Raw genomic sequence first — 26,605 nt, 5'->3', positions numbered from 1 at the left:
GTGCACTCACAAGTTCCTGTTGTTACATCAACCCAGAAGTGATATCTGTCATAGCAGCCTGGCAAAGTAAGACAGATGGCATATAGTTGCGTCTTGGGGAGCAACTGCCAACAGGTGTTGAAAAGGGATTCTGAGGCCACATTCGGGGCTGGAGAAAAAGCTACTTAGCACAGCCTGCCTGGGTGGGGTGGAGGGCATGGAGGCTCCCACAGCACCCAGGGGCATCAGTGGACTGGCCTCCAGGACTGGACTGGGTTTGCATCCTTCATGCCCTTGGATGTCCAGGTCATGGCAGGGCTTGGGAGACCACGCACTTTCTCTCTCACCCTGGGTCTCCACTCAACTTTTGCACCATCTGGCTCTCATGGAAGATGATGCTCCAGGAAACTAGCAGAGGAAGAGAGTCATTGCATGCGTCAGGAAGGGGTCATCCATTCACACATTCCAGAAATTAAACAATGGTGGCCACGGTGGCCAGGAGTGGACCCTTTTTCCCCCGCTGCTCTTCTCAACGGTGCAGGAGATTCCAGCAGATGGAATCTCACCCTCCCCAGACTCCTTGCTTTTCATCACCTCTCTCTTTCTCTCCAGTTTGTCTTTTTTTTTTTTTCTTTTATGAAACCTCTCAAGGCCACTGTAACATCACTCTTCTGTGAAGTCACTACTCCTTGCATCTGACAATCAGCCATATACTCCCACAGGACAGTTCTTGTCTCTGTGGTTATTTCAGGCTTCCTCCACATGGGTTTATACAAATGGTATAGCAGGAGGAACTCTGGACTCAGATCTGCATGGGCTCTGCAACCTGGGGCATGTTTCATAAACTCTGTGAGTTGGGGTTTCCTCACCCATGAATGGGGTGACATATATATACCATTCTAGGTTTTACAGATGATGAAGGAAAATCCTGGATGCAAGAAGCCTTGAATATTGGGTGGCACACAGTATGTGTTCAAAATGCTGGTTAGTAACAATATAAAGAACATGTCTGTATTACAGGGTGATTTCGCAGCACTTTGAAAATTGAAAACAACAACAACAAAAACATGGTGGAAAAAAAAACCACCAGAAGTTCAGATTCACATTGGAGACGAGTGGAATAGTAAATAATCAGGGTAAAGAAGATCAGAAAAGTTACTTGTGGGATTGTGCAACCCAGGAAGTCACAGCATGTGACTGGGTGGGAAGAACACAGAATTCGGTGTCAGAAAATCCAGATTCCGTGTCTGGGACTTGAAGGTGAGACTGGCAAGATAATATCCTATTAAACCTTGGTTTCAGTGCCTGGAAAATGGGGATGATAACACCTACCTCAGAGAGGTCTGAACTAATTAAATGAGATGATACATGTTCAATGTCTTGAACAGAGTGAGCATTCAGGAACTTAAAGTTGCTGCTGTTGCTTCATCTCCCAATAACCTGTGTAACCTGGGTGGATGGGTACTCTTCATGTTTTTATACTCATTTTGCAGGTGAAGTAATTACCGTAATAGTGAACATGGATCAAGCACTTCCTGTAGCTAGATTCTGTGCTAAATATTTGAAAAGTATGAGTTCCCTCTTTTGGGAGGGCACCATGCTGATTGTGCCTGGACCACACTGAATGTATGGGGTTTGAGTTCTGACTCCCCCGCTTCTACCTTGGGCAAGTTATTCACTCTCTGTGTCTTAATTCCCTCATCTATAAAATAGGGATGATGATAGGACCTACTTGTAGGATTGCTATGAAGATTAAATGACGTTTTAGAAAATGGTTTGGCATATAGTAAGTGCTCAATAAATATCATCTATCGTTATGACTATTGTCTTCCAAATGAGTAAAATATGAAACAAACAAATGGCAACTAAGGGGCAAACCACAGGAATACAAAGAACTCATGAGCACTCAACGTTGCCCACAGACCCACACTCCTTGCGTTTGGTCCTTACCAAAAGCCAAGATTCAAGGGCAGTTTACTGACACAAGCCAACCACGGCAAATGGCAACCCCAGGTAGGGTGACCCCACTGGTCCTTTCCACAGTGGTGATCTCCACCCACAGGGATCAGACGGCCCTGACCAGGGTCCCCACATGTCTACCACCTTCCTCTGCTTTGGAAGAGGGTTCTTTCCTCATTTCTGAGAACCTCCTACGGGTGAAGCTGACTGCCAAGCTTCCTCTCACACCAAATATTAATGAAGTCCCCACCGCAATGGTCTGGGCACTGTTAGGGCATTTGTTCTGAAGAGCGGTGTCATAGTCCATTGGTCCAAACACGAGCTGCGAGGCATTCACAGTCAACCGCTGACAACAATAGCTCAAGTCCTGATGTGTATGTAGGACTGACTTACTCTTAAATACAAATCAGAACCAATTCAACCTCACAGTAAAATAAAGCATAATTCATGGAAGCAATGGAAGACTGTAAAAGCTGTATTAAACCAAGCTGGCTGGTTTAAACCCCATTTCCATCACTTACTACCTACATGACCTTGGGGCAAACTACTTAACCATCTGTGCCTCAATGTCCTCATCTGTAAAGTGGGGATAATAGTAGTTCTTATCTGAAAAAGATCTTGGGGAAGATTAAATTAGTTAAAATATGTTTTGGCCTTTAGAGAATGTTTGGCATGCAATAGATGGCTATGTGTGGATTAGCTATTGTTATTTATTGAGTATTTATAATATGAAATGGTGTGCAAAGAGCTTTGCATGGATTATCTTAAACCTACAACTCTGCATTCTCACCTGATTTATGATAAGCTTCCATGTGGGTAAAAAGGAATTAGTTACAGCTGGAGCGTGGGGAAGTGTGCAGAACCCACAGCCTGTCTTATCTACACAGTGTTCAGAAATAGCTCTTTAACTGGATGATATCATTACTCAAATGCTTGGAAAAAATCCCTTTTAAAAAGCACATACACAGAAACAGGAGCTTAAGCCCAATTTACATGACTTCCTCTTAAAATTTGGGGGCAGGGTTATTAAAATCTAGGGATACCAGGGAAGTGGCTTTGGCTCAATCAGTTGGGCTCCAGTCTACCATATGGGAGGCTCTGAGTTTGCGTCCCACAGACACAGAGAGCCAACCCAGCAAGGTGACGCAACAAAAAGAGAGACAAGTAAAAAAAAATAAACAAAGAAACACAGAAGAGCGTGCAGCTAATGGACACAGAGAGAGCAGACAACAAGCAAGAGGCAAGGGGGGAGCGAAAAAAATAATACAGACACACAGAAGAATGCACAGCAAATGGACACAGAGAGTAGACAGCAAGCAAGACGCAAGGGTGGGGGGGATAAAAAAAAATTTAGGGATACCCTTGAGAGTCCATCAGCCATGGGAACAACATCAGCTAAGTGTCTCTTGGAAGAAAAATTCTTATAAATCTCTATTTAGGGGAACTAGAGATCACATTTTCCTTTCAGTGCATCATCAGTTTCTTCATCTGTGAAAAGCTAGCCTCCCAGGTTTGGTGGGAGGAGGAAATGAGACCCTCTGTGTAAAAAGGGCTTCATGCAGTCCCTGGCTATTGATGCGCTGGAAATGTCAGCTCACTTGCCATTGCCCTGTGAGTTCGGGATTTCCTTGGCAGTCAGTGCCTGGGGAACATTCCAGCCCAGCTGCTCAGTCATATCCCCAGAAAGGGTAAGAGAAGGAACAATTCAAACTTTGGGTTAACTGTGGGCAACTGGATGAGCAGTCCTTGCCAAGGTTGCCTGGGAACTTGGTTGACCAGAATCCCAGCCTCTCCAGGCTGCAAAGAGGCCTGGATGAGTGAATCCTGGGGTCCAGTCCTTCCCCTGCCATGGGCTGAGTCCATGCCCTTGAGAATATGTGAAACCTCAGAGGACCCAGCAAAACACAATGATGCTGCCACCACATCCCATAAACAACCCGCAGAGTGTGCCTCCACAAGTAGTTAGGAGATGAGAGCTGTAATTAGATTACTGTGGCCAGGCATAAGAATTAATAGCTGCTTTCCACACAGGGCTGCTGCTGGCTTGGCTGTGTGTTAATGATTCACCAGTTCCTTAGTCTCAGTGGGGAAAATGCTACTTGATGTCCACTGGGATTTAATTTCTCGGGCTGCCTCCTGGATCCAGGTATGGAGGTGCATGGAGAAGGCCAAGATCCCAATGGCAGAACCCACCTGGCAAGAACAACAGTAGCCATGGCCATTTACTAGCTCATTCTAGGTGTTTTCTCATTTATTACCCTCAGCAGTCCTTTGACATAGGTGAGAGATCATCCCATTTTAGAGCTGAAAAACACCTGAGGATCAGAGATGTCAACCAGCTGGCTTGAGGTCACACAGCTTATGAGTGGCCCAAACCAATTAGAAACCAATTCAGTTTGGCTTCAAGGCCAGCAAGCATAACCCCTAAGTCTCCTGAACCCCAGGGTGAAAGTGTCTCCAAAAGAGAAGGAAAGAATCTGAGAAGGGCTGCTGAAAATTCAGTCTTATTTTTTGAGCCCATGATCCAGCCAGGAGAGTGAGCCCTCGGCTAAGGGACAGAGACACAAGAGTTAAGGAATAAGAACCACTGCCCTTGTTTGCTTGTGTTCTAGTTCCTTTTTTAAATGATACTACTGGGAAGGACTACAAAACTTTCTTGCTCCTTATTAAAAACAGAAAATCTGTTTAGGCAGCAGCTTTGCCACAGAGGCAGAAAGAGATATATTCTAGGCAGGGTGCTAAAAGAGGCCAACATTGACAAAAGCCTGCTTCACTGTCCTGTCAACAGGCTTGAGAATCCCTAATGAAACATGATGCCTTGCTCACGATCAGAAAATAACGAACAACAGCAATGTTCTTTCCCAACTGAAGCCAAGAAAGAGTGTTTCCTTAATGGGATGAAAAGAACTGCCCTCTCGGTTCCTGCCTTCCTCCATCCTTCCCTTCCTTCCTCGCTTCCTCCCTCCCTGTCTTGCCTCCTTTCTCCCTTCCCTTCTTCCTTCCCAGCGTGTTGTGAAGATGCTGGTGTGCAGTAAAAGGGTTTGTGATTCTGAGGCAGGGTCGATTTACCACACTTTTACTTTTTAGGGAAAAAGGCATGAATCTGCTTCCCAGGAGATGCCTTTGCTTAAAAATCTATAGACAACCAAGTTTTTATATGATATGATCTGCCTTAACACTAGGCCTACTTCCCACCTTTGGTGTGATTCTGAACATACTTCACTGAGACCATGTTAAAAACACATTGAGGGTCCTCAGTAAGTGACTGTTGAATGAATGAATGGATGAATGAATATTAGAACTATGAGAACCACAGAGTCAAGTTTATCCCTGCTGCCCCAGTGTTTGACCTTGGGGCTAAGACTATGTGTCACTTACAAAATTGGTAGCAAAAAGAGAAAGCTTAGGTCTTTTCACAATATTTAACATATGTCTTCTGTTTATGCATTTTAGCTGGCTCTGCAAATTGCTTGGTTAGCTTTGAGGAACGGTTAGATTTTGTAGAATTTTGGGGGTCCCTTCCTATGCTGCTGAGTGTGCTCTTTCTCATGGTCCTTTACATAATAAATGATTCCTAGGTAATTTTTGCCCCCCTCTTAGGGGGCATTTGGCAAGGTCTGAAGAGATTTTTGGTCACCCCAACTGGTGGGGCACTGCTGGCACATAATGGGTAGAGGCTACAAATGCTGCTCATCATCCTACAATGAACAGGTGTGATAGTTTGAAACGATATGGATCCCAGAAAAGTATGTTCTTAAAGTGAATTCATTCCTGTGGGTGTAAAGCTAGTGTAAGGAGGGCTTTGGATTAGGTTACTTCAGTGAAGGCATGGCCCAGGGTGGGTCTTAATCCTCTTTGGAGTCCGTTATGAATGGGATGGAGAGGCAGAGAGAGAGAGAATGAGCCACAGAAGCAAGAAGCTGAAAGCAACAAAACTCAGGAGAGAAGGGAGAGACCAGGAGACGCTGCCATGTGTCTGACCATGTGACAGAGAGTCCCTGGCAGCTGGTCCTCAGGGAGAAAGCATCGCCTGATGATGCCTTGATTTTAGGCATTTTTTCCAGCCTCAAAACTTTACCATTGTTCAAAGCCAACTCATTTCACACTATCTGCATTTCAGCAGCCTAGCAAACTAGAACAGGTAATGCTCCACACCCAACAAAGATTTGTTCTGCCCCAAATCTCAACAGTATAAAGGATGAGAAACTGAGCTGCACTGAAAAGAGAGGTTCCTGCTGAAAGAGAGGAGAAATGAGAATGTCAAATTTAGACTATCCCCTGTCTTTTGTACTTCCTCTCCCCACTTCCAAAAGGCCCATAAAATTCCATGGGGTGTCTGTGCCCAAAACATAAAGAGAACCCATAGGGAAATTAGACCAAAGATAATAATAATAATAACAGTAATGTTGTACATTTGTGTATCACGTTACTATTTACCAAGTGTTCTCCCATACATTAACTCAACTGAAGCAGTGCTGGGGAAGGAAGTTGGAGAGATTCCACTAAGAATATTTCCCATTTTATGCCTTTCCAGAATTAACGGTTTAAAACAAATTAGAAATAGATTAAACGAGGTACCTTTGGTCAAACAGAAAAGCAATTACATGATAGGAAATTGTAATAATCCATCACAGGCCTCTGGTTCCGAATCCCAAAGCTGGTTGCAGTTTCTCCCAGCATCTGCCACTGAATATAAGCAACAAACCACAGGGAGAGATTGTGCTTCATCTTTGAGATGCCAAGATAAGAGCCGTCGCCATGGAGAAGGTGAAAGAAGAGGGGGCCCAGGTTTCCGAGTGATAATTCAGGAGGACCTACCATTTGCTGAGTGCCCAAGTATTGGTCTGTGCCCAGCCTTGGGGTAGATGTGTATGTGTTAGCATTTCATTTCCATATGCTATGTTTTTATAAGGTATGGATTATCCTTCACCCCAATTTGATGGATAAGGAAACTGAGAAGATATCTAGAGCACAGAGGGAAGTACAGCTGCTGAGTCAGGACTTGAACCCTGGTCTGTCTGCCTGTCAATATAGGCATTTTCTGACATCACTTGAGACCTGTGAAAGTGTGGTATTTGGTACACAGCGGTCACCAAATAAACACTCATTGTTATTATCATTTCCCAGAAGAAAATTAGAGAAAATTAATATCTCATCTACTGATAGCACAAATACACTTCCCTTCCACGTTAAGTGAGAAGTATCTGACTTCTGTTCTTATTCAGCACAAAGCACCAAAATATCTAATTTAATAGTTAGGTCCTTTAAAATAAATTCATTATTTGCTCGCATGTTTACATAAATGGAAACTATGAACAATGGGTATACAAATTTTTAACTTGTGTATACAATTCTAAATATTGTCACAGGACCTCTTCTGTACCTTGGATGTACTCATTTTGTATTTTTTAACTTTTATTTTGAGATAATTGTAGATTCATATGCCATTGTAAGGAATAATACAGAGTGCTCCTGAATACACTTAGCCACAATAATAACATCTTGCATAACTGTAGTGCAATGTCACAGCACGGAAATGGAAGTTGATTCATTTCCATCTACCCACATGCACTTGTGTGTGTGTGTAATTCTATGCAATTTAATCCCATGTGCACTCTGATTTTATGTCTTGCTAATATTCTATGTAATTCGATATAAATTAAGTAACACAAAGGAATAACAAGGCAAGTTTCTTATGTAGATAATAGTAGTTCAACTGATTCACTGAGGGTCTTGTCTGTGCCAGGCACTTTTATGGGACAAAAAAAAATAGGCACAAAGAGAAAAAAAGGATGGCCCCTGTTCTCATGGACCATGTGTTTCACAGGGAAGACAAGACTGCAGATGTTACAGGACCAAATGACTACAAAATGAAAGAAAATTTTCAATTAGCAGCAAAAACAATAAAAATAATCAAAGTGAACAAAATTATTTATTTTGGTGGTTATTATATTGGCCTTGATCCCAAACGCTCTTACACCTTGAAAACTATGCATGTCTTCATGTATTAATAGCACTGATATAACATATGTTCAACATTTTAAAATATTAGCTCTAATGATCTGTCATTATAGTGTCTGTGTTAACTTTTCCTATTTAAACACAGTTCAATTCAATATGTTGAAACATAAAAATAAATCAATTCCAGATTTGATTTATTCATGCATAGACTCTCCCATTTCTTTATTATAAGATGATTTAGAATTCCACTAAAATACATATATCTGTCTGTATTTGATTAAACAAAAATGCTTGTCAGATGAAGGGGGCATATTTGGCAATACTGAAAGGTGCTCCTTAAGCTTTTATAAATAATAACAAGGAGAGCAGCATTCTATACTCATTAAAATCTTCTATTTGGAGAGCCCAAGAGGAAACATAATTTATAACTGAGTAATATCAAGTCTGCATGCTCTGCACACTCAATTTCCCATTTTCGAGGGAGCTGTGGACTTGTGTATGTGTGTGTGTGTGTGAAATCACCTCATCTACAAGTGAATCCAAATGCTCCGTCTAGCTCACGTCCTGGAGTGTGTTTCCCAACTCAGTGTCCAAGAGCCATGTAAAAATTCTAGAAGATATTTGTGCAAGAACAATAAGACCAGTCTGTCTCTGTCTTTATACCATCCCATTGTTACTAGAGAGTAGAAGCCAACACCATCATGTTTTTACTGTGCAGACACTGATGTCGATGAAGGGAAAGCTCCTTAGCCTGGATTACAGCATCCCTTATAAGGTTACTGTTTTGTACAGGGCACAGTACGCAGGTGTTATAGGGAATTACACAGAAGAGGAAAAACTCTCTCAAACCAGGAAGCATTCTTCACCATCCACTATATATAAGAAAAATGCTAAGTTCTTGAGATACAAATAGTTCTAGGAAATCATATCTACCTTTGAGAAGTTTACAATCCAAATGAAAAGTCATGGATTAGAAACGTTTGAAAGTGATGAGAAGTAAGAATGACATCATACTTGATGTAAAAAAAATGTGATCTATGCTGTAAACACTATAAAAATACAAAAAAGAAGAGGAAAATGAGAGTCAAGTCAAGAAGGGATTCTTGGTGGAGTATGAGTTCAGCATTGAAGGTTAGTCAGATTTGGAGAGATGGAAGAAAAGGGCAAAGGGCAGAAGTAGGAGGAGCTTCATGCCAGATGCCAAATGCCTTGACCAGAACAGAGGCCATGGGCTTCCATGTTTGAGTCACACAAGGAGAGATTTGATTCCTGGCCTCTCACTTACAAGCAGTGAGTTTGAGGAAGTTACTTAACTTCCCTGACCTTCAGTTTCATTTGTAGTTAGGGATAAAAATATTCTGTGTTGCAGGGCTGTGGCAAGAGTTACACACGACAATAACTATTTAAGTACTTCATGCATTCAAATGTTTGAGGAAGAGAATCATGTTGCAGTGGAGGTGGGGTGAGTAGGGAGTGGAGATAAAAGAAGCTAATGAAGGAATAACAGAAGGATGAGCAGAGTTCAGGGGTGGTCCTGAAGCTGGACAGAGGAGTTAAGCTTCTTTTCTAAACTTGAAGGGTCTTCTGAGATAACTAAATAAAAAATTTATTCACAATCAATAAAAAGCAGTGCTAATCTTCACAAGCACCCTGTGAGGTAGATACTATCAGTTTCATCCCCACTTCACAGATAAGAAAAATGAGGCAAAGAGAAGTGAAGTGACCTCTTGGCAGTCACATGACTCATAAGGGGCAGGGCCAGGGGCAGGATTTGAATGGTGGTGGTCCACCTTTGGTATGTGTGCTCCTAAACTTTACACTCTAAAGCCAAATCTCAGTAATCGGTCACTGAGATTGAAGAGGTCAGGGAGACCTTCCAGGAGATACTGGGGAGAAGGTAATGGAGGTGGGGCATAAGGATGTTCCAGGGAGAGGAGCTGATGAAGGTTAAGGACAGGGAGGGGCAGCCCAAGGGTCCTCCCCAAAGCACCCACCAGTCAGCCTGCCCAGAGCAGGGAACAAGAACATGGGTAAGTCCCTATTTCTCCATTGTTTTTCGTTCAGGCTCAATTATTCTTTCTTTTTAGAACATCTTTCTTTTTCTCATTCCTCTCCCTCACTCAGAGCTACTTCCAATATTCACCCGCCTTTAGACTCAGTGAAATGGAGATGGAACTCCATCTGCTCCAGTCTTATCTTCTTTTACCAACTGCACTTAACAAACACCTCTGGGGATCAATTGCAGTACTTATCTTCTTAAAGCTTACTACATGAGCTATTAAAATAATAACCATTTGCAGTGTCCTTGCAATATGTACAGAACTGCACTGAGGACCTATTTATCTCATTTATTGTCATGAAGACCACCTAGGAAGGCATTGTCTCTAATTTAGAGAAGTGGAAAATTGAGGCTCAGAAAGGCTACCTAGCATCTGCAGAGCCATATGGCAAGTAAGCATAGCAGCATGAATTGGAACCCTGGTCTAGCTAACCCCAAAGCCATGCTCTTACTAGTATATACTTAAGCTTTTCTCCACATTAACTGGCAGAGGATACAGAATTGATGAAAGACAAAAATGTAGAAACAAAAGTAAACAAACAAAAACCTCATGAAATCTAACATACCTGCATCTTCCTATCATACTCTTCAGAAATGCCCACATTCAATTCAGTTAAATTTGAGGATACACCATGAAGACGAAGAGTCACAAGATAACAGAATTGTTGCAGTGAGAATTCTAAAATGGCACTCCCAGATTACCAGCCCCAAGTTATACCATCAAATACTAACCTAGGTGCTTTCTGCTAAGGAATTTTGAAGATGTAATTGAAGTCCCAAATCAGGTGACCATAAAAGAAAGAGATTATCCTAGCGGGCCTGACACAATCACATCAGCACTTTAAAAGCAAAGAGTGTTCTCCAGTTGTAGAAGAGGAAGTTAGAGATGAATATGTGAGAAGAATTCCAGGTGAGGCAAGTCCTCTATTACGGAGATGGAGGGGACACATGGCAAGGAATACAGGCAGCCTCTAGGAGATCAGAGCTTTCCCCTGTCAATATCCAGAAACCAAAACCACAAGAAACTGAGCTTGGAAGTGAATTCTTCCCCCAGAAACTCCAGATAAAAGCCCAGCCCAACCGACATCGTGACTTTTGTCTTGTGGGTCCCTAAGAAGAGAATGCATTGAGCCCACCCAGACTTTTGGCCTAAAGAACAGTGAAATAATAAATGGGCATTATATTAAACCACTAAGTTTTGGTGATTTGTTACACAACAATAACAATTTAATACAAGAATTTCACTGCAATTGATGTGAATTATTGAAATGTACTCTATTCTTTATTTTAAAAAGATGTATACCTCCCAGTTCTGCAAACTTGAGAGCTGGGGAATTTGCATCCACATTTAATAGCATCATTTAAACCACTCAGACGTAGGAAATGGAAGCCCATTTATAAATGAAGATTTACAGAAATAAGCAGAACTGACTGATTTTCCAGGTGAGTATATTTCTTTTTTAAAAAATAAAACTCACATGCCATTTTGAACATTGCTCATCAACGTGTTTATTCTATACAGACAGAAGACAATCGTGTACAATAGTTGATGAGATCTGGGTCTTAAATACATAGTTATAGTGTGTTCCCACATAATAATGGTTTTAACCTGCTGGGGAAAAAAAAAGCAATGCTCAGAAGGAGTCAAAAAGTAACTAGTCAAAATAAAAGAGATCCCAATTCAGGTTCTATCAGCCCTAAAAAGAAGTCTATTTAATCTCTCTAAGGGGGTGAATAAATACGATCATGCCTGTAGGATGAAGGGAAGTAGTAGGCACTGCCAGCAGAACTCCCTTGTTAACCAACTGAAAGCTCTGCCTCCTCATTGACCATGAGGCTTCCGCAAAAGATGGCTGCAAGGACAACCAGCGCTATTTTGCAAAGCTTAGATCAATGACAAGCATTGGCAGATACACAGTAAATGTTCATTCCTACTCCTCCATACTACCTGCCTGTTAGTGGGAATGCTGCTTCCCAATGCCTAATGTTTCTTCCCTATGACACACACTCAATTAATTTAAGTCTCCTGATCTCTTGATGTCCCCTCAACACACTCTCTCCTGAGGAGGTGGAGGGGTGGACCTGATCGATGAACTTGGGGAGAATAATTGGACACGCTCAGCTCAGTAATTCCATTCTTCCTGCAGGAAGACTGCTGCTCTTTCAGCAGCCAATTTGGCTCCCATGGGAGGAGGCTTGCCCCATCCAGCTTTGCCCGTGCCACTTCCGGGGTTCAGAATGAGGAAGCACTGGGCAAAGAGAATATATGCCAAGTCCTCCAACCTGGCCTCTCATGAGTAAAGGTGAGATTTCCGTCTGATCCTTAAGCTATTTGTTTTTCTACCTGTCTAGAACCAAAGTGGGGAAACAGGGTGCTACTTTTTGGAACTCCTGTGTAGAATCAACAACATCCCTAAAAATCTGTAACTCGTCCCACTTTCCATGTGAGGCACAGGACTGAGCTACCGAACAGCCCCTCTAACCCTAGGATAGGTACTTTGGTGGCTGTCCCTTCTTATTTACAAATTTCTCTGGTAAACTGCATTTATGTAGTTCTTCAACCCGACAAACTCATCCTGGGAGCTCTTTGTCCCGGAGATAAATGAGAAGTAATGTTAAATAAATGCTATGGGATCCAGGAGATAATAATATGTCACCTTAGATGATCCATTACAAAAGCAACAACTGTATTTATCTCCAAATATATTCCTGTATGGAAAATTCCACTTGTAGATAACTGTACAGCTGGAAGGTGTCACACTGGCAGACTTCCTGCCTTAATACTAATATTGCATTTTTCCCCAACCTTATGAGCTAAGCTAATTTCAAGTATGAACTAACACAGCTTAAAAATGTACACCACGGTGAAGTTAAAAAACAACACAAAAAAACCTTAAAAACATTGTTTGGGAATGAGGACACCTGAATCCTAGAGCTATTGTACTGCCACTGCCTTCTGATCTTGATCGAATCACTGATGTCACTTACAAACCTCAATTTTCTTATCTGTAAAAGAAGTTGATTGGACTGTAATCTCTGAAGTTCCTTTGAGTTCTAATATTTTCTCATCCCAAGGGCCAACAAACAAAGAACTCAGGAGTAGAATTCCTCAGAAATGTTGGGAGACGGACTTGGCCCAGTGGTTAGGGCGTCCGTCTACCACATGGGAGGTCCGCGGTTCAAACCCCGGGCCTCCTTGACCCGTGTGGAGCTGGCCTATGCACAATGCTGATGCGCGCAAGGAGTGCCCTGCCATGCAGGGGTGTCCCCCGCGTAGGGGAGCCCCACGTGCTAGGAGTACACCCCCTAAGGAGAGCCGCCCAGCGCGGAAGAAAGTGCAGCCTGCCCAGGAATGGCGCCGCCCACACTTCCCCTGCCGCTGACGACAACACAAGGGGACAAAGAAACAAGACGCAGCAAATAGACACAGAGAACCGACAACCGGGGGAGGGGGGGAATTAAATAAATAAATAAAATCTTAAAAAAAAAAAAGAAAAAAAGAAATGTGGTGAAGTATCCATGTGGAAGAGGGCATGCACTCCTGCCACCAGCAATTGTTCACATTAGGGAGGTGTCATGAAAGAAAAAAATCATTGATTAGCATATTAAGTAAAGTAATGTTAGCTGCTATAACAGACAAGCCCTCACATCTCAGTAGCACTGCATAACCCAGGTTTGTTTATTGCTCATTCACTCTCAGATGTGGCACTTGGACAGGAAGCCTTGCTTACAGGGATTCAAAGACCAGGACTCCTTCTGCCTTGTGGCTGCAGTACTCTTGGGACCTCTGGTTTTTAGATTCCACCCAGCCAAGGAAATAGTGAGCAAGGCACACCAGCTTCTTGACCACATCAGTTCAAAAGCAACACATACCACTTGTCTCATACTTTATTGGTGGTAACTGATCATAATATCTTGCCTCGAAGCAAGGAGACAAGGAAGAGGGTATGTGCCCTGGATTCACAGTTCCCCATTGAGCAGCCACTTCCCAGCAATGATTTTCCTTTAAGGAAAATGGGAATCAATCTTAGGAGAGCCTTAGTCATATCTTTCACAGTTAGTGAAATCTGCTCTTCACAGACATAAACTTTCTATTTGCTATGGCAATTTTTACATTAGCAACTAATTTCTGTTCTACCTGGTTTTAATTATGGGAAGCAAATGTGCCAAATAAAACAATCCCAATGGCGACTTAACTCAGCTGAAATCTAGTGTGTGTTTTCTGAGTACTTTTTTGTTTTCCATGTGTTCAAGCAGAAACACAAGCCAGATGACCGTAAGAAAAAAAACCATGCCTGCAGTTATTTCTATCCAATTGTAGCAAGAAACTAACACATGAAGAATGGCTGGATTCAAGTAGAATTCAAATCATCAAGATTATTCCACAAAATATGTATATATTCCTTGATTGCTCATTCATCATATTTTGGCTTATTGAGCTGCTGACAGGGTTATATTTCTTGTTTCATGGGGAAAAACACTTTGAAAAGGTGGAGTGCTATTATCTAGATAACCAAGCCTTATTTTAAATTTGCTCTCTAAGGAGAAGAAAAGTATAGATTAAGAAAATTCAGGTTTTTGAGCCCAGTTAGAAACATTTGGACCTTTGCATTTTGGATTTGATAACATTGCCACCATACATTATCATCTGTGTGGGAATAGCCCCCACATAACTTATTAAAGACTAGAGTCAGAACTGTAGGCCAACAAGAACCCAATAAAGCAGGGCTTGGAAAACTTTCTCTGAAAAGTGCCAAATGGTAAATATTTTAGGCTTTGTGGACCCTACAGTCTCTGTGGCAACTTCTAATCTCTCTTTGTAGCATGAAAGTAGCCAGAGTCAATATGTAAACAAACCAATTAAACTGTTTACAAAATCAGGCCCTGAGCTGGATTTGGCCCATGGACTGAGGTTTACTGGCCCCGAACTAGAAACAAGAAGGCAGAAAACCCGAAGTGGAAACTTCCTCATGCTTGATTGGGAGAGGACCTTGGTTTCCCCCTTCGAGGCTGGAGCTAGACCATTCCAGTTTGTTTGGAACTTCCTGTTTAAAAAATTACACTTGCAGTTGATGAGAAAGACTATTTACCACTGCTCATGAACAGAGACCCAGGAGACCAGCTTCTAATTCTGGCTTTGTTAGTTTGGAGGAAGTGATCTCACTCGGCTCATTTAACTCAAATAGGCCTTTATTTCTGCCTCCCTAAAATCAGGGAGTTAGGTGAGATTACCTCAAATATCCTTTGCATTTCTCAAGTTGTTTTTAGATGGAGAGGCCAACTATGTTGGGAAAAAACATTAGACTTGAACTCAGAAGACACAGCCCTACAGCTTGCTGAGTAGGTCACCTTGGATGAGGTAAGTCCTCTAAGCCTCAATTTCCTCATCTATAAAATGGACCTAACACTCCCATCTGAAAGGATTAAATGAAATAATGTATGCAAAAGTAAGTAGCAGGAGCCAGAAGGAGATGTGATGCTCCAATGTGATTTGAATCCAAATATAGATTCCATGATCCACTTGAAGGAGCCTTATTCACTCCCATTATCCTAGTATCATAATTAAAGCTGCACAAACCCCCTTAGAATCTGGAAGCATTCTCTAGAAAGTGATCATCAGAAATCAGGTAAAAGTAAGTCAAAATTTATAAATATGACAAATAAATCAAGGTTTATCACAATGCACCAAGACTTCAGCTCCCACGGGACAGAAATCTCAGAACACAGAGCAGCCAGGAATGAACCTTCCCCCAGCTGCCTTCACCAGCTCCTTACAAGAGCACAAATCCCAATACTTTCTTCCTGTGCCAAAGCCAATAACCCACACCGAGGGGATGGCTGCAGGACACACAATTAGGAGGAAGGACGAAGGGTTATTATCTTCGTCAGGCCAGTCATAGAATGCTGGCATCATAGCACTTTCTCATGGTTCTTGTACAGTTTTGCTCCATGGACGGCATTTCCATTCACATTCTAACAGATGCAAAGGCTGAGGCTCCTATAGTTTAGATAAGTCGCCCAAAGTCAGACCATGTGGGGAGGACTGTGTGACTCCATGGATTGTGCTCTTGCTCACATGCAAGAGATAAGGCTCTTTGGGCCGAAATGGTGACATCTGTGACAGCAAACCTGAAACCAACCTTCTCCATGAACCTGAAAATCAGAGACCGCTCCCCGCAAACCACTGAGGTATCGGAAAACAGATAAGGCAGGGAGACAGTCAGAATCCAAGTCAGGAGTGCCAGTCAAATTTTTCTTGGTGTTGGAACAGAGCCTAGTTAACTCCATGTATTTTTGAATCAATCAATCAATCAATGAAGGACTGATTGGAGTGCTCAGTACCACACTAAGATAAAAGTGATTATTCTGTTTTCTTTGTTTTGTTTTTGTTTTTGTTTTAAGTACAGGTCATTATTCTTCCTACAAAACACATTGTCCTGATTCATCCAGTTTTCACCCTTTTGACGTCTCCTTTTTTGGCTTCCTATTCCTCTTCCCTTGTTTTTGCCTCCCACTCCTCCTCTGTTCTAACCATGAAGGTTTCCCTAAAGGAAGCCTTACTTCTCTTTTCCTTTAGACTAGGGAATATGAAGTGAGAGAGGAGGATTTCTTGGTTTCATATATATTTAGATCTTCTGATTTTCCTCTAAAACTTGTGGGGGGAAAACCAGGCAAGTTCACTAATGGAATGCTAGGTGCTTCTTGTTCAGAATCCTCTTTCCAAGGATGGGAATACTGAGGAAGAGGGTGAGTTAAGGAAACAGTAAACTGAGCTTGGCCTTCTTTAGAAAGCAAACACTACCAGACCCTCCTTTGAGTGGTATCTAGCCACTGGGACTAATGAGCACTCATCCATTCAGATCCATTCAGGGAAGCTTTTTCCTTTCTTTCCTATAAAACAGAAGCCATCTTTCCTCTGTGCAGGGTTCTGTGGTAGGCCTGAGTCAAAGAGGAGCTCAGCAGAAAAGTTAACACGTGAGAATATATGACGGTAGAAACGATCATGTGATTTTTAAGACAGAGACATGTGCATGTTTTGGAACTGGGGCTAACCATGTTTAGAATAAACAGGTGGGGGAGTGGACCCTTATCCAGTGCCACTCACACTGCTTCTTTAATGCCAGGAGACAGCCTCCCACGTGCTAGTACCAGGCACTGGGCTAGTGTTTTGTTTTTGTTTTTGTTTTTTTATATTACATTTTAGCTTTACAACCACTTTATGAGTCGTATCAGGGAAATGAGGCATAAAAGACTTCAGTGAATGATTCCAAGTTACCAGTGTGGAAGGGCATGAAAGGGGATCTGACCTGGAGTCTGATGGGCCCCAGAGCCCCCAGTAACTGCTGTCTATGTGGGTGGCCAGCAAGCAGTGGGAATGGAGCCAGTCTCTAGCAAGTGGATGGGGGAACTGGGTAAGAAGGGAAAAGAATACCCATAAAACAAACGACTTTAAATAAAGGGGGTATTGTTTTAAGGATCCCTCATTGCGGCTTCAGCAGCAACCACCAGTGCAGTGCAGGGCAGGGCAGATGAGGCAGGTCCCTGGGGCTGACAGGCAGCTGCCTGGGTCTTTCTGCACAAGGTGGCAGCAGCAGGGAGGGTGCTGCCACAGGAGGCATGCAGCAGCAGAGAACCACCTAGCTGGCTGGAGGCTTAGCCCACTCCTAGATGCTACTGCCAGGTGTCAGCAGCAGGAGCTCCCATTTCGGAAGGGTTTGCCACATGCTGGTCATGGTGGCTTTGGCTAAGCACGTTGGATAAGTGGTTTCATTTAACCTGGAAAGCAACCCTTTGAGGAGGTATCATTATTCCCATTTGCTTTTTAATAAATGAGGGAACTGATGTGTATGGGGATAACTTGTCAAAGGTCCAGAGCTTGGGGGAGAACGAAGCCAGGCTCCAAGTCCAGCTTTGTTTGATACCAAAGCCTGTGCTCTCAAGCTTTACTCTCTCCATTCAGAAAACAACTGCATATAGGTGAAACCGGATGACTATGTGCAGTTCACATACCAGGCCAGAGCTCCTGCAAATGGCACATGTAAATTCAGCGAGCAGGATCTGCAGTGAGATTGAACTAGGGTAGGATGCACACAGAGCACAGAACAAGCAGTGGCCAAAGAGCACCCAAACAGGACCGGCAGAGTGATGCCTGCCAATTTTATGTGGAAGCAAGGAGTACCACACACTACTCTTGCACTGTGTTACTGTGGCTTTCTCTATATCTTGTGCACACACACACGTATATAGATACAGATCTTCTCCACTAATCCTTTCTGTGTCCATGAAGTTCTAAGTTGAAAGGGCCCCTTCAGATATCACTAAGGAGACATGCCTGAACTGAGAGAGACTAGCTGATGATGCCACCATGTTTACTGCTGGGAAGAAAAGCCAGCAGACTACCCCACTGCAGGCTGCCTGATGGGGCACATTTCAGGCCTTTCGGGGGGCTTTTCCAAACTACACAGGCCTCTTACCACCTTCCCTTTGGACTCCCTGGGCTGGGACCTGGATTAATCTGGCTTGTGGGTGTTTCATTGGGGAGCAGGAAGAGAGGCTGTCAAGAGGAGAAAAGCAGCAGAGGGTGGAGAGCATGCTGCCTCCTGAGGAAGTTGTGAAGAAAGAAGAAACAACCTTGTTAGGTCCAACAAGAGGAAATCAAGTTAAGTTCTCTCTCTTCTGAGCAGGGGTGGAGAGATGCTGGTCCACCACCTGCAGAGAGGGTGGGAAGCCGCCACAAAGACAGAGCAATTGGGGAGACTCCACTTGTCTTCCAGGGACATGTACGTGTTTAAAGCTGCTTAAATGACAGAGAGTGACGGAGGCAACGGGAGGTGCCAACGCTGCCCACACAATAGGCAGATAAGAAATCATAGGTTCTTGCTTTCCCTTTCATTTCGTTTCCTTAAAAAAAGCACGAAATGGCATTTTGTTCTATAGCTATAATTACTGTTACAGCATTTGATTCTAACACGGTATCTGCTAATAATAATTAAAAAACATTGTAATATAGATTCCCCTCCCTGGTAGCATCTTGAATGACCTGTCCAGGAGAGCTGGTCTCAGACCTTTTCAATTCAGCTGTGTTCAAAACAGAGAATAGGCAGAATTCCAGTGAGATATTGACATTCTGTCAAGTTCTCCACCCAAATCTGCAGCTCAATGTCAAGCGCACACAGGATCTTAGAGCCTAAATTCAGTATCTCTGCCTTCTATTCTTGCCTCCAACAGTCCTCCTCTTTCCTACTGAGTATGTTCAGGTCTTGATATATTCTGCTTAATACGGTTTCTGTCAAGTTTGAAACAGTGCATCAGTCTTGTATTTTTAGCTTCTGTATGAGGTAAGGTCCAGGCAAATAAATAAAAACCACTTTGGGGGCAGGCAGGGAAGTCCTCCCCACTGTGGGTGGAGAGTAAGAGTAGGTCCGATGGGTAAGGGACCAGGCCTACCTCACCCAGAGTCGTAAGGCCTCCAGGTCCAGGCCCCTCCTTAATGGAGGCTCATTCAGCTGGTGACTTGAAGAACTCCTGCCCCCCACCAGTGGTGAAGCAGCCCATCCTGAGTCCCCACAGAGTGACTCTGGAGGAGTCTCCATGGTGACCCCGGGAGGCCCAAGCTCCAATGCAACCTCCTCTGCAGGGACTCCAAAATCCCTTTTGGCCATACGTTATAGTCACATACATATAATAGCCTGAGAGGTCTTCAGAGACAGCCACCACGAGGGAGTCTTCCTGGTATCCCCCAAGTGAGACATAACAGATACAAGTAAGACAGAGCTGAGTTCAAATCCTAGCTCTTCAACTTACGAGGAATCCAACCTTTGTTAAATTAATCTGCCTCAGCTTTTCATCTGTAATGTGGAGGAAATAAACTCATTTGTTTAGGGTCAGAGTGAAGATTAAATAAAATAGGTCTAGTACCCTGAGCTCAGAAACAGAGTGGCTTCTTTTTGCAATGATGTCTTGCCTGGAATGAAAATGAATTATGATGTATTTGGACAGCTAATACCCTTTATTTGTTCTCCCTATATCACTCATTGTACTATATGACCTAACACAACCGACTATGTTTAGATTAAAGTTCTAGGCAGCCTTGAAACTGTAAATGTGAACATCTCCTTGAGAGCTCTGCCTTTCTTGGTGCTATTGCCAATAAGAAAAATCATAGTAGAAAGTAGCTTCAGAGGGGTCAGCCCAAATTAGTGTGAGACCCACCTGTGCACTCAGTCAAACTCAGCTAGCCAATCAAATAAACAATGATGTTCTACTAAGTTCCACTAGCCACGACGCTCTTAAAAGTTGGGCATAGGGCCTCATGTTCTAACTCATGGGAGAGTTTATCACAAAGACATGTCATATACACAATGGTGCCGAGATATCCCCATGAATGAATGTGAGGTACTTGGAAGGTCTATGGCTTTTTACACCTGCTTTGATCATCTTGGGAGCTGGGGTTGGACTTCCTAAATCAGGAGACAACCCGTAGACTCAAGGAAACAGGGCAAGCAGAAATATAAATCTTTTAGGCTCGGTTTTATTAGAACCTCCAAACAACTTGAGGGTCGAAACATGCGAAAACTTTGGGGGAGAGAGACAATAATTTGCTTCAGTACTGGGGTAAACTATCTAAAGCTGAAAATAAACCCAATCATTGATGAGAGTCTGGAAGTGTTTTAAACATAGTTTAAAATCATTCTACAAGTTCCAGAAAGATATAAGCTTGAGTCTGATGGATCATTTTGCCTAGGTGGCAAGAAAGCCATCTCCATGTTCATCTCAGACCTCTTAAAAATAAGCAACCCCTACCACCATTTATTAATCATCTACTGTATACCAGGTGATTTACTTTTATCAATGATTTCTAAGTCTTACCACGTGACTGGTATGCATCATTATCCCAATCATAGAGATGAGGAAACTGTGCTGAGAGTGATTAGGAAGACCACCCAAAGTCAAACAACTTCTAGGTAGAAGGGCTGTCATTCCAGTCCAGGTCTGATGGTCTCGACAGCTCTGAGGTCTTTTCTCTAGTAACTGGATCATGCTCTCTCTTAGGGGAGATGTCATTAACTTAGAAACTCATTCATTCATTCTTTCATTCAACATAGAGGTAATGAGGACTTACCATGTGCATAGATCTGTACTAGGAACTAGGCTACAAGAATAAGCTTGACTCAAGGCGGCTTTGTAGACTAGAATATTCACAGATAACTGCAAAATTCTCTGTCCTGAAGAGAAATAGAATATTCTGAAAACTAGTTCTGTGCTTCATTAGAAGCTTTTATATGATGCCACTCATGGAGGAGAAGGCTAGGAGAGCAGAAGTAGAATTACTAATCACAGGGCAAGACCCGGGACAGAGAAAAGGAGATGGAATCAGCCGTGTAAGAGCAAGCACCATTGTTTCTTGAATGTAGGAAAAATGCAATATCTAATTTTGAGAATGATAACACTGGCTAACCTGTCTGGGATCATTCTGAATTTGGCGGATGAGCATTGCAGCATTTGTCTCAGGCCTTCTTGGGGGAATAGGGGAAGTTCAATATCTCATAAACCCTGATTCTACCATCTTCTTGCTCTAAAATGAAAGCATGATGACGCTTACCAAAAAGAGTTTAGATTCTGACACAGAGGGTTTCCTTCCTTCTGTCAGGAATCACCCCTTTCTCTACTTAAATTAAGGATCCTTTGAAAAGCTGCTTCTTGTCCTGAACTTTATAGCCTTTCTTCGCCTGCAGTGTTGATGGCTGCAGAGATTTGCGTTCCTGACCCTTCCTCTTCGATTTTCAAGTCACCTTACTCGGCTGAATCAGTGGCATACGTGCCATCCTAGGAACCACAGGTTGAAGTGTCATGAAAAGAGCATGGAAGTAGCACCGTTCACTTCATCACAAGAAGCAAAAACATGTACATGGAGGGAGAAAAGGTTATGTTGAAAGAAGCATCCTGCCAATATCAAAACATCAAAATATAGATGCATTTAAGCTTATGGGCTTATAGATGGTAATCTGGTGAAATGGAGTTTAAATGTAAATACACTGACTGGCCCCAAAGGATATACAGCAGAAAACAATCTTCCACTAATTGCTGCTATCTTGTAAGTAAACATAGTTGGTATCTATTTATCAAGTCTTTTGCTCAGATAAACAACCAAAAAGTTAGGTGCAGCCTCATCTGTACAGATATATCGACTCTAAACTCCAGTAACAGCAGCAAAAGGGTTATTTCCAACCTAGCTTTGGGACGTGGCAATACACAGGTACTGGGGCCCTGAGCATGTAATATTTATAACAGTCATACAATTTTAATTTTTTCTTTTTTGCTGTGGAAAGAAAGAATACTTTTTCTTGTCTGTTTTTTGGTCAAGCTCAGCACTGCAGGGGAAAGGAATAAAAAAAAGAAATGTTTCGGTTTGGAATTTTCCATTCTCCCGGATCAGTCTAGTTAGGCAAGCAGAGCAGGGGTTATGGTGCCAGGAGGAACTGCAGGTACTATTATTGTCTGGGTGAGTTTTAGAAATGCCTCACAGTCCATGAGGCCGATTTAACCTGTGCTAAGTTCATCATAGTGTCCCGTTCACTTTTACGTTCCTGCTGTGTGTAGTGGTTCTACGTCGACGCACAGAGCCTGAGACCGGCCCCTGCTACTGAAACCCATGTACGACTTGCTTCTTTGGGGCCAGCATTTGCGATCATTCTTACCGTCCTTGGACTAGAAATGGCTATAAAAGTGTTTACTCCCCAAATTTCCTCTTTTCCCCTTCCATATCCCAGGTATTTTCAGAGTGAGAATTAAGTAATTATTGGGACCAGATCCCCTGTAATTCTCCTAAAAAATGAGCAAATAAAAGGAGATACAGGGGCCTTAGTTTGGCAGAAGAGGGAATATGTTAGGAGACGTGGGGATGATTGCTGGAGGAAGAGAATAAAACGTGACTCCAAGCCCGACATGTTCTACAGGCCCGTGTAGAGCAGAGCAAATCCTCTTGTGGACAGTGAGTGTGGTTATTAGTACAAGTATAAGAATGCTTTTCCACAAATCAGAACAAATGTACATTAATTGTAGGGTGGAATTTGGGCAAAAATATACCTAAAGCAAAGTACTACATATTGTTTGACTCCATCTATCGAAATGTAAATATAAATAAATTTAGAGTTGGAATTAGATTAGTGGATATGTATGGCAGGGGAAGGATAAAGGGATTGAGAGGTGACTGCTAGGGGGTAAGGGTTCTTTTCTTGCTGGGGTAGTGAAAATGCTCTAATATTAATTGCAGTGATGAACGGACAACTCTGTGATTGTACCAAAAGCCGTTGAATGTACACTTTAGATGGACTATATGGATTACGAATATGTTTCAATAAAATTGCTTTTAAAAAAAAACCTTCATGTTAGGAATTATAGTTTTATATGCACTTCAAGAATATTGGTACCTGAAACTATTTAGACAGACGGGCCAGGCAACTGTTGCAGTCCTACAATCGTCTAGACAGCACTGTGCTACTATACTTGGGGTACCTTGTTCTCTAGAGCCATGACTGTTAATACTTTTTTAAGGCCTGCAACTATTTGAGGATATGATTTAAAAACAAAAACCAAAAAACTATAGACACCGATACCAGAAAAATTTGTAAACACACAAACATATTCAAAACATTTGTATCCAGTCTCAAGGTACTTGCTGACCCCTGAAGCCCCACCTTGGGATTCTTTGGACCTGAAGTTATGAATCCATGCCAGAGAAATTTAGAAAATAATCAAAGCTTACTACTAGCCACATTCACCAGAAAAAAAAAAAAAAAAGGAATGGAGGATACAAATAAGAAGGAAAGGTAAGACTGAGATTTCTCCCCAAGGACTTCTAGGTCCCCCCTCCAAACTGGTGCCAACAACCCATGATTCCATGAACTCCCTGCATTTATAAAAGTAAGTTATAATCATCCTTTCTAATATTCACTAAATGTTTATTATTATATATGCATGGCATAGTCCTAAGTGTTTTAGCTGTGTAAGCTCTTTAAATCTGCACAACTCTGGAAGGTAGGTACTTACTACTCATTTAGCAGATAAGAAAACTGAGGAACAGAGAGAAGAGAACTATACATTCAGACTTTATGACTCTAGAACTTCCACTATGAAACATAATGCAACCTGCTTTCTTGTAGGGCTTTGTTTTCCTGGTAGAGCTTGCAACACTCACCCAATAGGAAGTTTCAATCCGGGCTTCCTCTACCCAGACTGGAGGGCTTAGGGGAGGCGATGCCTTCCAGGAGAGGATGCATTAGCCAACTCTGTGGACCATTCCCAGATGTGGATAACTCAGAAGCCTAATGTAGTCCATTTGCTTATTTTAAAAGCATGAAAATAAACATGAACTACAATGATGCCTTGTGTTTCTTGCCGTGAGTATGCCTTTAGCCATAAGATCTGGCACCATCTGTGACTGGCTGATGTTCTTAAAATGGGGGTGGAAAGCATGGAGAGATGGGGGTGGAGGATAGAGAGAAAGTCTCTCTTCTGAGCCGCTTCTCAAAATCACAGGAAAGTGTGAATGTGCAAGTAAATATGGGAACATGTTTGTAAAGTGTTTTCACAAGCAACTATCAGGGTCAGGGAACCTTTAAAATCCTCCCAGGAAGTTATCCCGAATGTGCAGGCTGAATCCTGGCTGCAGAAGCTTCCTCACAGTGTGGGCATTCAGCTGAGCCCTCCAGCTTTGGTAAGGTGAAATAAAAGAAAACCAGCCATAAATTGCCTCGGCAGGCTCAGAAACAGGCCAGTGGGGCCAGTTTTCTGCTTTTTCTATGATTCAGGGCTAGGATGGGATCTGCCAAGAGGGGCAACATCCGAGTAATTTCCACTGTTCAGGGTTTGTGGTGGCATCCCTCCTCACCCTCTCCATGGTGATCTGGAGGGTCATAAAATGAGAGCCGCGTCACAAAAGGTGATCAGATTTAGTAAGAAAATCCTTAAAAAGTGTGAAAAGCCTTATGAAGCACTGTCAGAAAATTATATACAAACCACTGTAAAGCTTTAAAATATATTTAAATAGATATTTATTTATAAATATATAGTTATAAATTTATATATTAATAAATAAATAATATATATTTACCATGAGCAACACTGAATCGGTATGGATTAACCCTTTATATGCTTTTTCTATCAAGGGCTAAATAGTCAGTATGTGATCCATATGGTCACTGTGGCAACTGCTCAATTCTGCAAATGTAGAGGAAAAGCAACCACAGACAATACGTAAGTGAATGGACCTGGTTATGTTCCAATAAAACTTTACATATGGATGCTGAAATGTGAATTCCATATACCTTTTAAGTATTATGTAATTTTATTCCACTTTTGAGTTTTTTCTCCCAGTTACTTAAAACTGTAAAAACCATTTTTAGCTTGCAGACCACACACAGACACTGGGCTTGATTTGGCTTTCGGGCCACGTAGTTTGTAGACTCCTGGATTAAATAACCCGTATGGCCTTACGAGTGTCTTCTGGCTGCACAGCAGCGTTGCTCTGTTCTGAAGAATGAAAGCACTCAGAGCACTGGATGGCTGACTTGACTGTGAGGCAGCTAATAGGGGGACGGGGGCAGCAGGTAGGAAAAGCCAGTGGGAGTTGCCCAGGACAGGGGGACTTCCAGGCATCTTTGTGGGGTGGACTCTGCACTGTCCAGGGGTACTGAAGGGCCTGCTCCCTAGAGCAGTGGCTCCAAACCTTTGTAGGCCTTAAGGGGACAAGTTCAAGAATTCTTTCCACCATCACCCAATCCCAAGCAGGGTCGTGCATGCCTCCGATAGAGAGGGGGCTCTCTGTGTGGTGAGCTGTCCCTACAGATGGCTCAGCTGCCACAGGGCCTGGTTAGGGGAGGGGGGCTGTAGGTCATTCCTTTAGCCAGGGTAACTCAAACTCTGTGGGGAGTCCGTGTTTCAATAACAGACTAATGATTACTCCATTTGCCAAAATTAATCCAAGTTGCCACATGCGTTAAGAAACCTTTTTTGAAGGATTTAATGTGAAAGAAAAATCAACCCCAAGAATTCAGAATCAGTTGTCTGTCCACAGCCTGGTTTTGGCCCTTCTGGAACCAGGGCCACAAATCCAGAGTGAGAAAGAGCTGAGAATATGGGAATGGGCGGAAGACATTTGAGCCTGTCCACAGGCCTGCTGACTCCACTTACAAGGGCCTGTATTCTCTGTATCATGAAAGGGTATATTACCTGCTTCTGCACGTGAGTACCATTTTGTATAATCTGTGGTTGTGAGAACGGTTTTCTTGGAGAGAAACTACCCAACCCATAGAAGAAGGGTCCTCAAAGATGCTAGTGATTACTGTCACCATGTCACCAACGGAGGGCTCTCACAGGCCCTGCTTTTATTAGACTCGCTAGGGAAGTAATGTTAAAAAATACATATTCCCAGACTCTACCCAGATTGCTCCTAATTCAATACATCTGTGAGTGGAGCCAGGTGACCTGTATTTGAAACATAAATCAGCCGGAACATCCAGCCATGTTGGAGCTGTCTTCTCTAGTCAACCTGTGTGCTACTTGCAAAGAGGATGGAGCGTCAGAAGGAATTGTAACTTGGAGTCTCCACAGACATGAGAGAGGTCAAGTTCAGAATGAACTTCAAGG

At 42.6% G+C, this 26,605-nt stretch overlaps 1 protein-coding gene and 1 long non-coding RNA gene across 13 annotated transcripts in view; one reads left to right on the top strand and one right to left on the bottom strand.

Moving 5' to 3' along the window:
* LDB2 (LIM domain binding 2) overlaps nucleotides 1-26,605 on the bottom strand; it is a 386,211-nt gene that overhangs the window by 140,097 nt on the left and 219,509 nt on the right. The window lies entirely within an intron of this gene.
* On the top strand, nucleotides 1,150-7,869 carry LOC131279190 (uncharacterized). The gene is made up of 2 exons (XR_009186559.2): nucleotides 1,150-1,239; nucleotides 7,766-7,869. It is a non-coding gene; the product is annotated as an uncharacterized lncRNA (long non-coding RNA).

This window comes from Dasypus novemcinctus, chromosome 1 (genome assembly GCF_030445035.2).
Source record: "Dasypus novemcinctus isolate mDasNov1 chromosome 1, mDasNov1.1.hap2, whole genome shotgun sequence".
In the NCBI taxonomy this organism is placed as follows: domain Eukaryota; kingdom Metazoa; phylum Chordata; class Mammalia; order Cingulata; family Dasypodidae; genus Dasypus; species Dasypus novemcinctus.
This window is presented reverse-complemented; position numbering and strand designations above follow the sequence as displayed.